The following is a 15011-nucleotide window of genomic DNA, read 5'->3' as shown; positions in this document are numbered from 1 at the left end:
TGACCGATAAATACCATTATCATCGACTGTAAATACAACGATAAAACCGGGCTATCTCTCGTATTGTAGGTGTACTGCATTACGTGGTCTGATTATATAATTATTCCTGTGTTCATTTCATCGTCTTTTTTCTTGGAAGTACTGGATGGACAATTTTCACATTCCATATGTTACTGCCCAATGGCTCCTAGTTGTGCATTGGTCGTTTTAGAACCATTGAAAAAAGATGGCCGACTGGCTGCCATTTTGGACTTGGGGAGTTAAAGTTTCAGGTCTTTAAGTTCTGCATGGATAATTGATATTTCACATGTAGGTTTCCCATGGCCCATTGTCCATTTTAGTTGTGATTGATGATGAAAAAAATATGGCCGACTGACAGCCATCTTGGATTCCGGTTACCGTTTATCACTGTTTCTTTAGTTTGATGCATATTAAATTCTGTGGTAGTTAAATACAAAATACTGTCTTTTATCCTATCCTCCCACTCAATGTATTGAATGTAGAGATTCTCAGTCGGTTCTCGGATAAACCTAACGGAACCCTTAAGACGCCATAAAATAGTCGCCTACGATGGTCTTAGTCTACAAATAAATTAGGTGATAACAACAAACTCTAGTGATAACGAATTTAGAGCTTCTGTTACAAATATAAATTGTAAGAAAAGAAAACCAGGAAGTGTGTGATGGGGTGAGATGGGGATAGAACTATTCTTGATCTACAGACCGGTAAAGTTCATGAAAGTTCCTTAATAATTCATGGTTCTTTTACTAATTTCTATTTCTCTGAAATGTATTAACCTATTTCTACAATTGGCTTTAACAATCGATGTGTGCGCGTGTGTGTGGAGGGGGAGGGGCTCTCGTGGACACTATAAAAAAAAACTCCGTACGAGAAAGGACAACTCCTGAAGTGGTAAAAGTGGGAATGCCTGGATCTACAACTGGTTTCCATTAAATAACATTGAGTAACCAAGGGCAGATATATATATTTTTATAATTCTATTGTTTTTTTCAAAGCATTTTTAAGACATCACAATACAAAGAAATCAATTACCTTACGCACTGGCACACCGTTTCACATCATCATCATCGTCGTCATTGATCATCATCATCATCATCATCGTCATCATCATCATCATCATCATCATCATCATACAATGACACATCCTTACATTCCGTAACGTAGACAAACTAACACGTACACATGCTCACACACCTACACTCACACACCTACACACACTGACCTACAGTCACACACACCTACACACACACACACACACACATACTCACACACCTACACTTACACACACCTACACTCCCACACACCTACACACACCTACAGTCACACACACCTACACACACACACCTACAGTCACACCTACACACACACACACACACACACCAACACTCACACACCTACACTTAATCCTACACTCACACACACCTACACACTCCCACGTACACTTACACACATCTACACTCACACACACCTATACTCACACACACACCTAAACTCACGCACACCTACACATAAAACACCTACACTCACACACCTTCACTCACACACCTACACTCACACACCTACACTTACACACACCTACACTCACACACACATACTCTCACACACACACATACACACACTCACACCTAGTCACACACACCTACACTTACACACACATATACACTCACACCTACACTCACACACACCCATACACACACCGACACTCACACACATGCACTCACACTTACACTTACACATATACTCACACACACCTACACTTACACCTGCACATGCATGCATAGGCAGATATTTTATTTAAATATTTGTTCAATCTAACAAATTGGATTACGCACAAGTTACGCAACTAAGAAACGATTTCTCCATTCCTTCTGTTTGAAATATTTATCATTGGAATCATAATTATATCTAACCATTCAGTGATACGTTAGGTAATTTATAGATTCTGTTCAGGTTAACGTTGAAGAGAAAATCACATGAAGGGGATATTGTGAGGTTTTAAATTAGTTTATAGATTACATATATGTACATGGAGATAAATGTAAGATCGACAGAATACGTCGTATTTGGAAAAAACGACAAGCTGTAGGAAAATGAATGACTCTTTAATGCAAGATATTTTGTTTAAGGAAGATAATTGGACACAATTCACATATGATTGTCTTCATATACATATCTACACAGTGACGTCATCGATATGTATCATATACATACATTATATTGCCGCAAAGACAAAAGGAGCGCAATTATATTAATAATATATGTATATTCTTATTCCATTACAGCGAAAATCCCACACCTGCAGTTGGTTTAGAGATCTCACCAATCAGAAACTGGTAAATTCCTGTGAGAGAGGCTATCATGAAAAATCGATAACCTAGAATAATAATTAATTGCAATATAGGCATCTTAAATAAGGTCTCGTGAGATCTAATTTTTCTCATGTTGACAAATTTTCGTATTCATTTTTAAAAAATCAACAATTGTATAATAATATATATGTACATGTTAGCATACCTGAGACTTACTAGCTACAGATGTCTGCCACATCATCCGACCATAATCTATCGGGTACACACACTCCTAAATTATTCATCTGTCACGTACATGCTTATTAAATCCTAACAAAACGCAATTTGCATATCATATACATCTCGTGTTGCTACTTTCGTACAGGTTAGCATCTGACCTCACGTGATTTTTTATTCACACTGATTATCATATTACCCCCTTTTTTAGGATCGCTGTGTGGTTTACTGGCCTTAAAGATTTTTCATGTGTGGACTGGCCGTTACGAATAACAATAAATAAATGATAATAATAATACTCCATTGTTTTTACAGAAAAATGTGCGTTGACCTCCTCTAATCTTACATGTGTTAAATCTAAACATAGTTTTCTCAAATCTATATGCAGAATATCTTTCATGTGTGGACTGGCCGTTACGAATAATGATAAATAAATGATAATAATAATACTCCATTGTTTTTACAGAAAAATGTGCGTTGACCTCCTCTAATCTTACATGTGTTAAATCTAAATATAGTTTTCTCAAATCTATATGCAGAATATCTTTCATGTGTGGACTGGCCGTTACGAATAATGATAAATAAATGATAATAATAATACTCCATTGTTTTTACAGAAAAATGTGCTTTGGCCTCCTCTAATCTTACATGTGTTAAATCTAAATATAGTTTTCTCAAATCTATATGCAGAATATATGATTAATAATTATGCAATTTAATTCATGGCTGTATTGAACTCTCAAAAGATGTTCTTCACTTGTGCTTCTCTTGTCTTTGACGCGTTACTGGTGGTGATTTAGAAAAGTCACGTATAATATAACAAAAAAATGCTAACAACCTCAATATTTTGTGACATCACAATGATATCTGTTCCGATTCTAGGCCAGGCAGACTATTCTAGGTCAGGCAGATTATTCTAGGCCAGGCAGACTATTCTAGGTTAGGGAGGTGATATCATGTTTAGGCAGCTCATGTTAAACGCTCGGTAGCGCTGATCTTGCTAAATTCAAATAAAATAAATATTTACAACATTAAATTCAAATACAACACCAACCAAAACTAATTTATAATACAATATAATGATAATTAAATTTTACTGAGACTCGTGTTTACACAAATATTTAAATAATAAACCAGTCCCTCACTCCCATTTTTTCAGATAACAAATGTCTACATACACACCATTGTCTCAGTGTATTTACATACACACCACCATTGTCTCAGTGTATTTACATACACACCACCATTGTCTCAGTGTATTTACATACACACCATTGTCTCAGTGTATTTACATACACACCATTGTCTCAGTGTATTTACACACACACCATTGTCTCAGTGTATTTACATACACACCATTGTCTCAGTGTATTTACATACACACCATTGTCTTAATGTGTTTACACACACATCATTGTCTCAGTGTATTTACATACACACCATTGTCTCAGTGTATTTACATACACACCACCATTGTCTCAGTGTATTTTCTCATACAAACCATTGTCTCAGTGTATTTACATACACACCACCATTGTCTCAGTGTATTTACATACACACCATTGTCTCAGTGTATTTACATACACACCATTGTCTCAGTGTATTTACATACACACCATTGTCTTAATGTGTTTACATACACACCATTGTCTCAGTGTATTTACATACACACCATTGTCTCAATGTATGTACACACACACACCATTGTCTCAGTGTATTTACATACACACCACCATTGCCTCAGTGTATTTTCATACAAACCATTGTCTCAGTGTATTTACATACACACCACCATTGTCTCAGTGTATTTACATACACACCATTGTCTCAGTGTATTTACATACACACCATTGTCTTAATGTGTTTACACACACATCATTGTCTCAGTGTATTTACATACACACCATTGTCTTAATGTGTTTACACACACATCATTGTCTCAGTGTATTTACATACACACCATTGTCTCAATGTATGTACACACACACACCATTGTCTCAGTGTATTTACATACACACCACCATTGTCTCAGTGTGTTTACACACACATCATTGTCTCAATGTATGTACACACACACACCATTGTCTCAGTGTATTTACATACACACCACCATTGTCTCAGTGTGTTTACACACACATCATTGTCTCAGTGTATTTACATACACACCATTGTCTTAATGTATTTACACACACACACCATTGTCTCAGTGTATTTACATACACACCACCATTGTCTCAGTGTATTTACATACACACCACCATTGTCTCAGTGTATTTACATACACACCATTGTCTCAGTGTATTTACATACACACCATTGTCTTAATGTGTATTTACATACACACCATTGTCTTAATGTGTTTACACACACATCATTGTCTCAGTGTATTTACATACACACCATTGTCTTAATGTATTTACACACACCATTGTCTCAGTGTATTTGCATACACACCATTGTCTCAATGTATGTACACACACACCATTGTCTTAATGTATTTACATACACACCATTGTCTCAATGTATGTACACACACACATCATTGTCTCAGTGTATTTACATACACACCATTGTCTTAATGTATTTACACACACACACCATTGTCTCAGTGTATTTACATACACACCATTGTCTCAATGTATGTACACACACACACCATTGTCTTAATGTATTTACATACACACCATTGTCTTAATGTATTTACATACACACCATTGTCTCAATGTATTTACACACACACACCATTGTCTCAGTGTATTTACATACACACCATTGTCTCAATGTATGTACACACACACCATTGTCTTAATGTATTTACATACACACCATTGTCTCAATGTATGTACACACACACATCATTGTCTCAGTGTATGTACACACACACCATTGTCTCAGTGTATGTACACACACACCATTGTCTCAGGTATTTACACACACATCATTGTCATGAAGTACCCAGTAGTATAACGAAGTTTCTAAATCTTCATGTAAATATTTTTTTCAAAATGCGAGTATAAATAATTAAATTAAATTGTCGATGATCACGTGCGACATGATGTTGTAATGTTACTTTTCGGCTTTTTATACCGCACATAACTTAGTTCAGCTTCGTTAATTTGAGATATGTTTTGTTCTTTAAGATACAGTCAGTGAAACTAGAAAATATAAGAATCCCTTCCCCTGGTCGCAGGTTGACATCAAAGACCATTGACGCATCAATCGTCCAGATCAGGTTGTCTACCGCTGTGAAATCTTCCTTAAAGTGGTTCACAGTGGAGTTGTCTTTCTTCAGCTTTACAACAAGATGCACAGTCCCACTGGACAGGTCTTTATCACTTTGTTTGCAGCTTTTCTGATCATATGCAACAAAAAGGATAATTTTGAAGGAACCACCCTCTTTGGCTACCAGGGCTGGTGACAGTACCTCGTTATTCATCCCCAGGCTCTTGGAGTCATTCATCAGAAATGTAACGAGGCCTTGAAAATAGTGGGTCATCATTGGACGTATCATCCATGTTTGAGCATTGTTATTCGCAACCGATTCCTGCAAGATGAAATAATACAATTCAGGAAGACATATTCAGTAAAGACACATAAAACTAGCTGTAAAGACGACTGCACGGATCACACAAGACGTGAAAAGGGTATGGGTCACCCGCCTGACCACGTGGAATTTCTCACGGTTTCCTTGCGAGCTAATATCGGAGACAACAAGAGTGATTAATATAAGTCAAAATAACTGTTTCGCGGTCGTTGCAAAATTAAACAAAGTCTAATTATACATAGATTATATAGACGATTGAACACAACACACACAAGACATGTTATATATATTTATATATATATCATAGGGCTACCTGTATAGACGACTGTACAAGACACACAAGACATACAAGACATACGTAGTACTTCGAAGTATAGACACATAGGGCTACCTGTATAGACGACTGTACAAGACACACATGACATACAAGACATACGTAGTACTTCGGAGTATAGACACATAGGGCTACCTGTATAGACGACTGTACAAGACACACAAGACATACAAGACATACGTAGTACTTCGAAGTATAGACACATAGGGTTACCTGTATAGACGACTGTACAAGACACACAAGACATACAAGACATACGTAGTACTTCGGAGTATAGACACATAGGACTTCCAGTATAGACGACTGTACAAGACACACAAGACATACGTAGTGCCTCTGAGTATAGACACATAGGACTTCCTGTATAGACGACTGTACAAGACACACAAGACATACAAGACATACGTAGTACCTCTGAGTATAGACACATAGGACTACCAGTATAGACGACTGTACACGACACACAAGACATACAAGACATAAATAGTACCCCGGAGTATAGACACATAGGACTTCCAGTATAGACGACTGTACAAGACACACAAGACATACGTAGTACTTCAGAGTATAGACACATAGGGCTACCTGTATAGATGACTGTACAAGACACACAAGACATACGTAGTACCTCATGTTATAGACACATAGGACTTCCTGTATAGACGACTGTACAAGACACACAAGACATACAAGACATAAATAGTACCTCGGAGTATAGACACATAGAACTTCCTGTATAGACGACTGTACAAGACACACAAGACATACAAGACATAAATAGTACCTCGGAGTTTAGACACATAGGACTTCCAGTATAGACGACTGTACAAGACACACAAGACATACGTAGTACCTCTGAGTATAGACACACATATAGTATAGACGACTGTACAAGACACACAAGACATACAAGACATAAATAGTACCTCGGAGTATAGACACATAGGACTTCCAGTATAGACGACTGTACAAGACACACAAGACATACGTAGTACCTCTGAGTATAGACACATAGGGTTACCTGTATAGACGACTGTACAAGACACAAAAGACATACAAGACATACGTAGTACCTCGGAGTATAGACACATAGGGTTACCAGTATAGACGACTGTACAAGACACACAAGACATACGTAGTACCTCTGAGATTAGACACATAGGACTACCAGTATAGACGACTGTACAAGACACACAAGACATACGTAGTACCTCCGAGTACAGACACATAGGGTTACCTGTATAGACGACTGCACAAGAAACACAAGACATACGTAGTACCTCATGTTATAGACACATAGGACTTTCTGTATAGACGACTGTACAAGACACACAAGACATACGTAGTGCCTCTGAGTATAGACACATAGGGTTACCTGTATAGACGACTGTACAAGACACACAAGACATACGTAGTATCTCTGAGTACAGACACATAGGGTTAACTGTATAGACGACTGTACAAGACACACAAGACATACGTAGTATCTCTGAGTACAGACACATAGGACTTCCTGTATAGACGACTGTACAAGACACACAAGACATACAAGACATACAAGACATACGTAGTACCTCGGAGTATAGACACATAGGGTTACCTGTATAGACGACTGTACAAGACACACAAGACATACAAGACATACGTAGTACCTCGGAGTATAGACACATAGGGTTACCTGTATAGACGACTGTACAGATCTTAGGATATACATTTGTATTACAACGTTTTACACTCTATAAGTTAATTATTATCATGGATACGACTAACTAAAATCAGACGAAAAATGACATATCGCACGATATTCTTTCTTTTAACAATATATATATATTAACGGAAAAAAGAAACTGTGCACCGGAGAAACGTTTATAAAATCTAAAATTATTATAATATTAGGTTAAAAGTTTGCATGTTGCTTTATTGATTTCATTACAACAAAATCAATATGGATTTTCAAATTGATTTGAGTAACAATTCATTTCGCAGGGGTTCAAATCCTTATGGGGTCAAAACCGAGTTCTCAATGTCAATATCGAGTGTGTCCACCGTTTGCGTCAATGCGTCCGAAGAAGTGCTGGGGAATATTGTTCCACACTCTGATCAAGTCTTGGCCGAGTTGATTTAACGTCATTGGCTGATTAGGCAGCTGACGTAGACGACGTTCCATCTCGTCCCACACATGCTCGATTGGTGCCAAATCTGGCGAGACGGCTGGCCATGGAAGAACATTGATGTTCTGTCGGTTTAAGTAGTCGGTAACAACACGAGCAACATGCGGACGGGCATTGTCTTGCTGTAACGTCACTTGACGTTGTTGGCCACGTATGAAGGGCACAACATGTTGTCGAATGATAGCATCTCTGTATTGAATCCCGGTCAAATTACCTTGGACTAACACAAGAGGAGTTCTGCGATGGGTAGTGATCCCTCCCCAGACCATAACACTGCCACCACCAAAAGAACGTCGTTCTACGACACAGGCATCTTGGAATCGTTCTCCAACACGGCGATACACTCTGTTACGGCCGTCACTGCTGTCTAAGTGAAATCTCGACTCGTCCGTGAATCGGATATGCCTACGGCACCACGCTAATCTTGCTTGGCGATGACGTTGCTGCAATACAGGACGTATGGCGGGGCGTCGCGGCCGGATTCCGTGTTCTCTCAATCGGTTACGGACGGTTCTTGGGTGGATATTTCTTAGTCCAGGAATGTCCCTAGACGTTAAACTGGCCGTTTGGAAACGATTCCTTAGATGCGTTAACCGTATGTAATTGTTCTGTTGATGTGACGTCACACGCGGACGTCCTGAACGCGGTCTATCCCGAGTGATTCCATATTGCCGATAACGTCTTGCTAAAGACTGTATGGTATTTCTATGGACATTGAAACGCTGTGCGATGTCATTTTGGGTCACTCCTGCCTCAAGCATGCCGATTATCCGCAAACGCTCATTTTCCGTCAACCATGGCATTATCAGAAATCGCTTTTTCTTGAAACTAGGATGTTTTTTTTTGTTCATATGGTACCCACAGAGGGATATTGACACAAAAATAACGATAGGTATTCACTGACACGTGTACTGCCTTCCAATTAGGTGTTGATCATATTGCCCGGGTAGGTCGCAAAATGCACGTGCGGTAGGTGACCTAATCACGTGATAGCGTGTGGTATGACACAATAAATATGCCCATGAAATTTTATTGAGAAACGTTCGGTAGTTTCCGAGATAATTAAATTTTAGTGATGCACAGTTTCTTTTTTCCGTTAGTATATCTTTATGTAAATAAGCCTTCTAAAAACCACAGTAGGTCGTCATAGTTTATTAATAATTTACTTTTTATCAGCAGTGTAAGTAAATTTACTAAAATATTCTGAAAAGCCATGTTTCAAATAAGGACCTTAAGGTCTATAAAAGCTGTTGATTTTGTTGGTGAAACATGTGACTTAAAATGATCTTACCTACATTGTACATTTGATAAAAAGTAAAACGCGCATAACATTAAAATATAATCTCAATCAAGACTGAATATTTCTAACAAAAATTAACATTATGCTTTAAAGTCGGTTATGTATATAAAGTATCTTTCTTTTACATTTAATATAAATTAGAGTAAACTCACTCTCACTCCCCTCGTCGAAGTAAATGTGAGACTCTGGGGTCATAGAGTGCACTATTTGATGAAACATATTAAGATCCCTCTACCGTTGAGACAATACATGTATTTGGATCCCTTTTAGCACCATCCCCTGTCCCCTAGGGACAAGTGATGCTTAAAAGTGTCATTTTCCTCTGTAAACTATAATATATTTAACTCCCACCCCTGGGCCAACATGGACCCCGTGGGTCATGAAATTCACAATTTTGGTTAAGTTCCTCAAGATCCTTCAATGTATGAAGAAACGAAATTGTTCTCATGTATATGTGTAAGTTAATATTAGGCCCCCTCCCCCACACACCTTTAAACACAATAGGGAAGGACAAGGTCGAAATGTCTTCAAAAGGTTATTATATCAATCAAGTGTGAATGGTTTTCAATTTAAAATTAACAAGATATACATAAAAAAAACCCCATAATTTTCATATATAAACTATAATTAATTTCACCCCCACCCCAGAGGCAAACGTGGTGTCCGGGGTAGGGGTAGGTAATGAATATCCAGGTATATCCAGGTCAGATCTACGACTGACATGGGCTTAAACAGAAAATGACTTTATACAACTATAACAAGATTTACCTGGAAAGAAGACTCCGCGCCTGCACACATAAACAATGTAAATATTTTTCTAGAAATAAATTAAAGTAGAAAATCACAGAGAAATGGCAGGACAGAGGAAATATTCACCCAAGTAGAAAATCACAGAGAAATGGCAGGACAGAGGAAATATTCACCCAAGTAGAAAATCACAGAAATGGCAGGACAGAGGAAATAAACGGCAGAAGAGAGGCGATAAACGGCAAGACAGAGGAGATAAATGGCAGGACAGAGGAAATATTCATCCAGGTAGGACATAAGAGAAATACGTCACGATATACTTGGTTTGTAATGTAGAAGTTTTTAATTATCCAAGTATAAGGCCCAGTTTAAAATCCCCAGTAAAGTTACTAGTTTCGATTTTACACTTCCCAACAAGGAGTGGTTACAAAGTGGCCAGCAGGGATTCATCTGATAACGCAAGATAAAGGGGAGTTATTTCGTGTGTCTATATTTAGATACATAAAAACAACTTTAGATTAAGCTGACAATATTTTTATAGTGTGTACTTATCACGTGTTTTTTAAATGTCATTAAAGGGACGAATTTGTTAACATAGCGTTTCTTACAAGAGAAACATGTTTCAGAGCTACTGAATGAAGTTATTTTACGTTATACTGTGTCAGGTAACATGTCCTGTTATGTTTAATCATTTGCATACTGTTTCACATTGTGATTAACTGCTTACAAATTGAATGTAATAGATATTGAAAACACTATGGTAGAACCTGATTTCGATATGGTTTTGCAGACTGACAAAGTGAAATGTAAGTAGACTTCGCGCCTGCACACATAAACAATGTAAATATTTTCCTAGAAATAAATTCATCGGACGATATATAAGACAATAGCACAAAAATAATTCATAAAGCAAAAAAGGATCGTAAAGTGGATACACGATCAAACCGGATTGACATTTTATCATTATAGATACGTCTATGACGGTAACCTTTACTACAGAACCTTTAAAAGGAACCATATTGCAAAAAATCCCTGAAAGAAGACAGGAGGAAAAAATATCCTAACATTGTTATGCTTGTTTAAAATGATCCTAACATTGTCAATCTTTTTCAAAATGATCCTAACATTGTCAATATTTTTCAAAATGATCCTAACATTGTCAATCTTTTTCAAAATTATCCTAACATTGTTGTGCTTGTAGAAATATTCTAGTCACATTGAATCCTGTTTGAATTTTTAAAGGCATCACGTTGGGACATGGGCTTAAACAGAAAATGACTTTATACAACTATAACAAGATTTACCTGGAAAAGTATTTTCGGATGATATAAAAGAACACACCTCACCCTGCTTCTTAAAAACGAAAATGGTTTGCAACGTGGATACTCTAGCAATATGATTTAAAATGACATAAATCATTACAGGTAAGTCTGTAGTGTTACCTTTTCCAATGGAAAGAAATGAAATGCGAAAATAGCTAGGAAACGATAACATTAGTTTGTTTATAGACGTATTCAATCAACACAAGTAGAAGATCGCCTAAACACTGCCAAGCAGCGGAACACTGATCTGTTTGTAGAATTTTTCTTTTTACTCAAGTAGACAGGGCAGAGAAATTATTCAACGAAGTAGAAAATCACAGGGAAATGGCAGGAGAGAGGAAAGATTCACCCAAGTAGAAAATCACAGAAAAATGGCAGGACAGAGGAAATATTCACCCAAGTAGAAAATCACAGGGAAATGGCAGGACAAAGGAAATATTAACCCAAGTAGAAAATCACAGGGAAATGGCAGGACAAAGGAAACATTCACCCAAGTAGAAAATCACAGGGAAATGGCAGGACAGAGGAAATATTCACTCAAGTAGAAAATCACAGGGAAATGGCAGGACAAAGGAAATAAACGGCAGGAGAGAGGCGATAAACGGCAGGACAGAGGAGATAAACGGCAGGACAGAGGAAATATTCACCCAGGTAGGACATAAGAGAAATACGTCACGATATACTTGGTTTGTAATGTAGAAGTTTTTAATTATCCAAGTATAAGGCCTAGTTTAAAATGCCCAGTGAAGTTTCTAGATTCGATTTTACACTTCCCAACAAGGAGTGATTACAAAGTGCCCAGCAGTGATTCATCTAATAACGCAAGATAAAGGGGAGTTATTTCGTGTGTCTATATTTAGATACATAAAAACAACTTCAGATTAAGCTGACAATATTTTTATAGTGTGTACTTATCACGTGTTTTTTAAATGTCATTAAAGGGACGAATTTGTTAACATAGCGTTTCTTATAACAGAAACATGTTTCAGAGCTACTGAATGAAGTTATTTTACGTTATACTGTGTCAGGTAACATGTCCTGTTATGTTTAATCATTTGCATACTGTTTCACATTGTGATTAACTGCTTACAAATTGAATGTAATAGATATTGAAAACACTATGGTAGAACCTGATTTCGATATGGTTTTGCAGACTGACAAAGTGAAATGTAAGTAGACTTCGCGCCTGCACACATAAACAATGTAAATATTTTCCTAGAAATAAATTCATCGGACGATATACAAGACAATAGCAATAGACAATTGTTTGTATAAGACAGGTTCTTAGTATTAAGACAGTCTCTTAAGTATTAAGACAGTCTCTAAAGTATTGAGACAGTCTCTTAGGTATTAAATCAGGTTTTCAAATAAAAGAAAAGCTCTTAAGTAAGATAGAGTTATAACCATACAAAAGTGATTTTTATGTATACCATGTGATGTTTATGTATACCATGTGATGTTTACGTATACCATGTGATGTTTACGTATACAATGTGCTGTTTACGTATACAATGTGATGTTTACGTATACAATGTGCTGTTTACGTATACCATGTGATGTTTATGTTTACCATGTAATATTTACGTATACCATGTGATGTTTATGTTTACCATGTGATGTTTACGTATACAATGTGATGTTTACGTATACCATGTGATGTTTACGTATACAATGTGATGTTTACGTATACAATGTGATGTTTACGTATACAATGTGCTGTTTACGTATACAATGTGCTGTTTACGTATACAATGTGATGTTTACGTATACAATGTGCTGTTTACGTATACAATGTTACAATGAAAATAAAGACATGTAGGCAGATTTACCTGACCGATAGATCGGGGTTAAAATTGCTTATAGATATAAACTTTGATTAACTTTATGAACTATTTCAATATGTTATCGGATACAGTAATGCAGATACTTCTGGTCAATAGTTTTCCGCCCAATGACCCTGCTACTAGTCTAGAATATTAAATGGGCGTTGAACCCTATAACTATATTTCATTGAAATCTATATGTAAAAATGAATTCCTGCTACGATTTCACTGCATCAAATGTCAGTAGGTAGGCCGTCGCAGGTCTCATGATGAATTGGTCATGAATTCAATGTTAAAACCAGTCTTTTCATGTGCATATATCTTATAACAAAGATATGGCAGGTAATTAGCATTGGTACAGGTCAATAGGTCTCAAAATGTCACAAGTCAATTAAGCCTTTAACGATAAATAATAAAACATACTATTTATTTGAACGTCTTATAACACTGTAAAAATATGACAAAGGTCAATACATATAACACTGTTTTTTTCAAAAATAACACTGTAAAAATATGACAAAGGTCAATACATAGGTCACCAAAGGTCAACCTTCCATATTAATCAGCGACATTTTTTTCATTTACACCACGTCTTATAACACTGTAAAAATATGACAAAGGTCAATACATAGGTCACCAAAGGTCAACCTTCCATATTAATCAGCGAGATTTTATTTTCATTTACACCACATCTTATAACAATGTAAAAATATGGCAAAGGTCAAGATATAGGTCATGAAAGGTCAAAGGTAATATAACTCATAGATATCAATCAATCAATAGCAAATGTAGGTCACTACGTAGATCACTAAAGATCAAATATGTCACCAATGTCAATAAATATTAAACATTTTCCTTTTGTGTATGTTATAACAAAGTCATGCAAAAATATCTTTATCAAGGTCACCAAGGGCAACAAGTCAGTTAGTGATCACATATGAAGCAATATTGTATACTTTTCATTTGCGATGTTAAGTTATGCTAAATATCAATACATACGTCATCAAAGGTCAACGGTAAAATAAGCTATCAGTATTGTATGCTATTGATTTGTATATCCCATAGCACTATAAAATTATGCCAAATGTCAACATATGAGTCACCAAAGTTCAAAAGTCAACAAAGATTGCTAATATCAATCAATATTGCATACTTTTCATTTACACATTTTATTCCGATAAAATTATGCCAAAGGTCAATATATATGGCATTGAAGGTCATAAG

This window comes from Ylistrum balloti, unplaced genomic scaffold (genome assembly GCF_031769215.1).
Source record: "Ylistrum balloti isolate Yb309-2 unplaced genomic scaffold, AGI_CSIRO_Ybal_v1 Utg370278, whole genome shotgun sequence".
Classification (NCBI taxonomy): Eukaryota; Metazoa; Mollusca; class Bivalvia; order Pectinida; family Pectinidae; genus Ylistrum; species Ylistrum balloti.
This window is presented reverse-complemented; position numbering follows the sequence as displayed.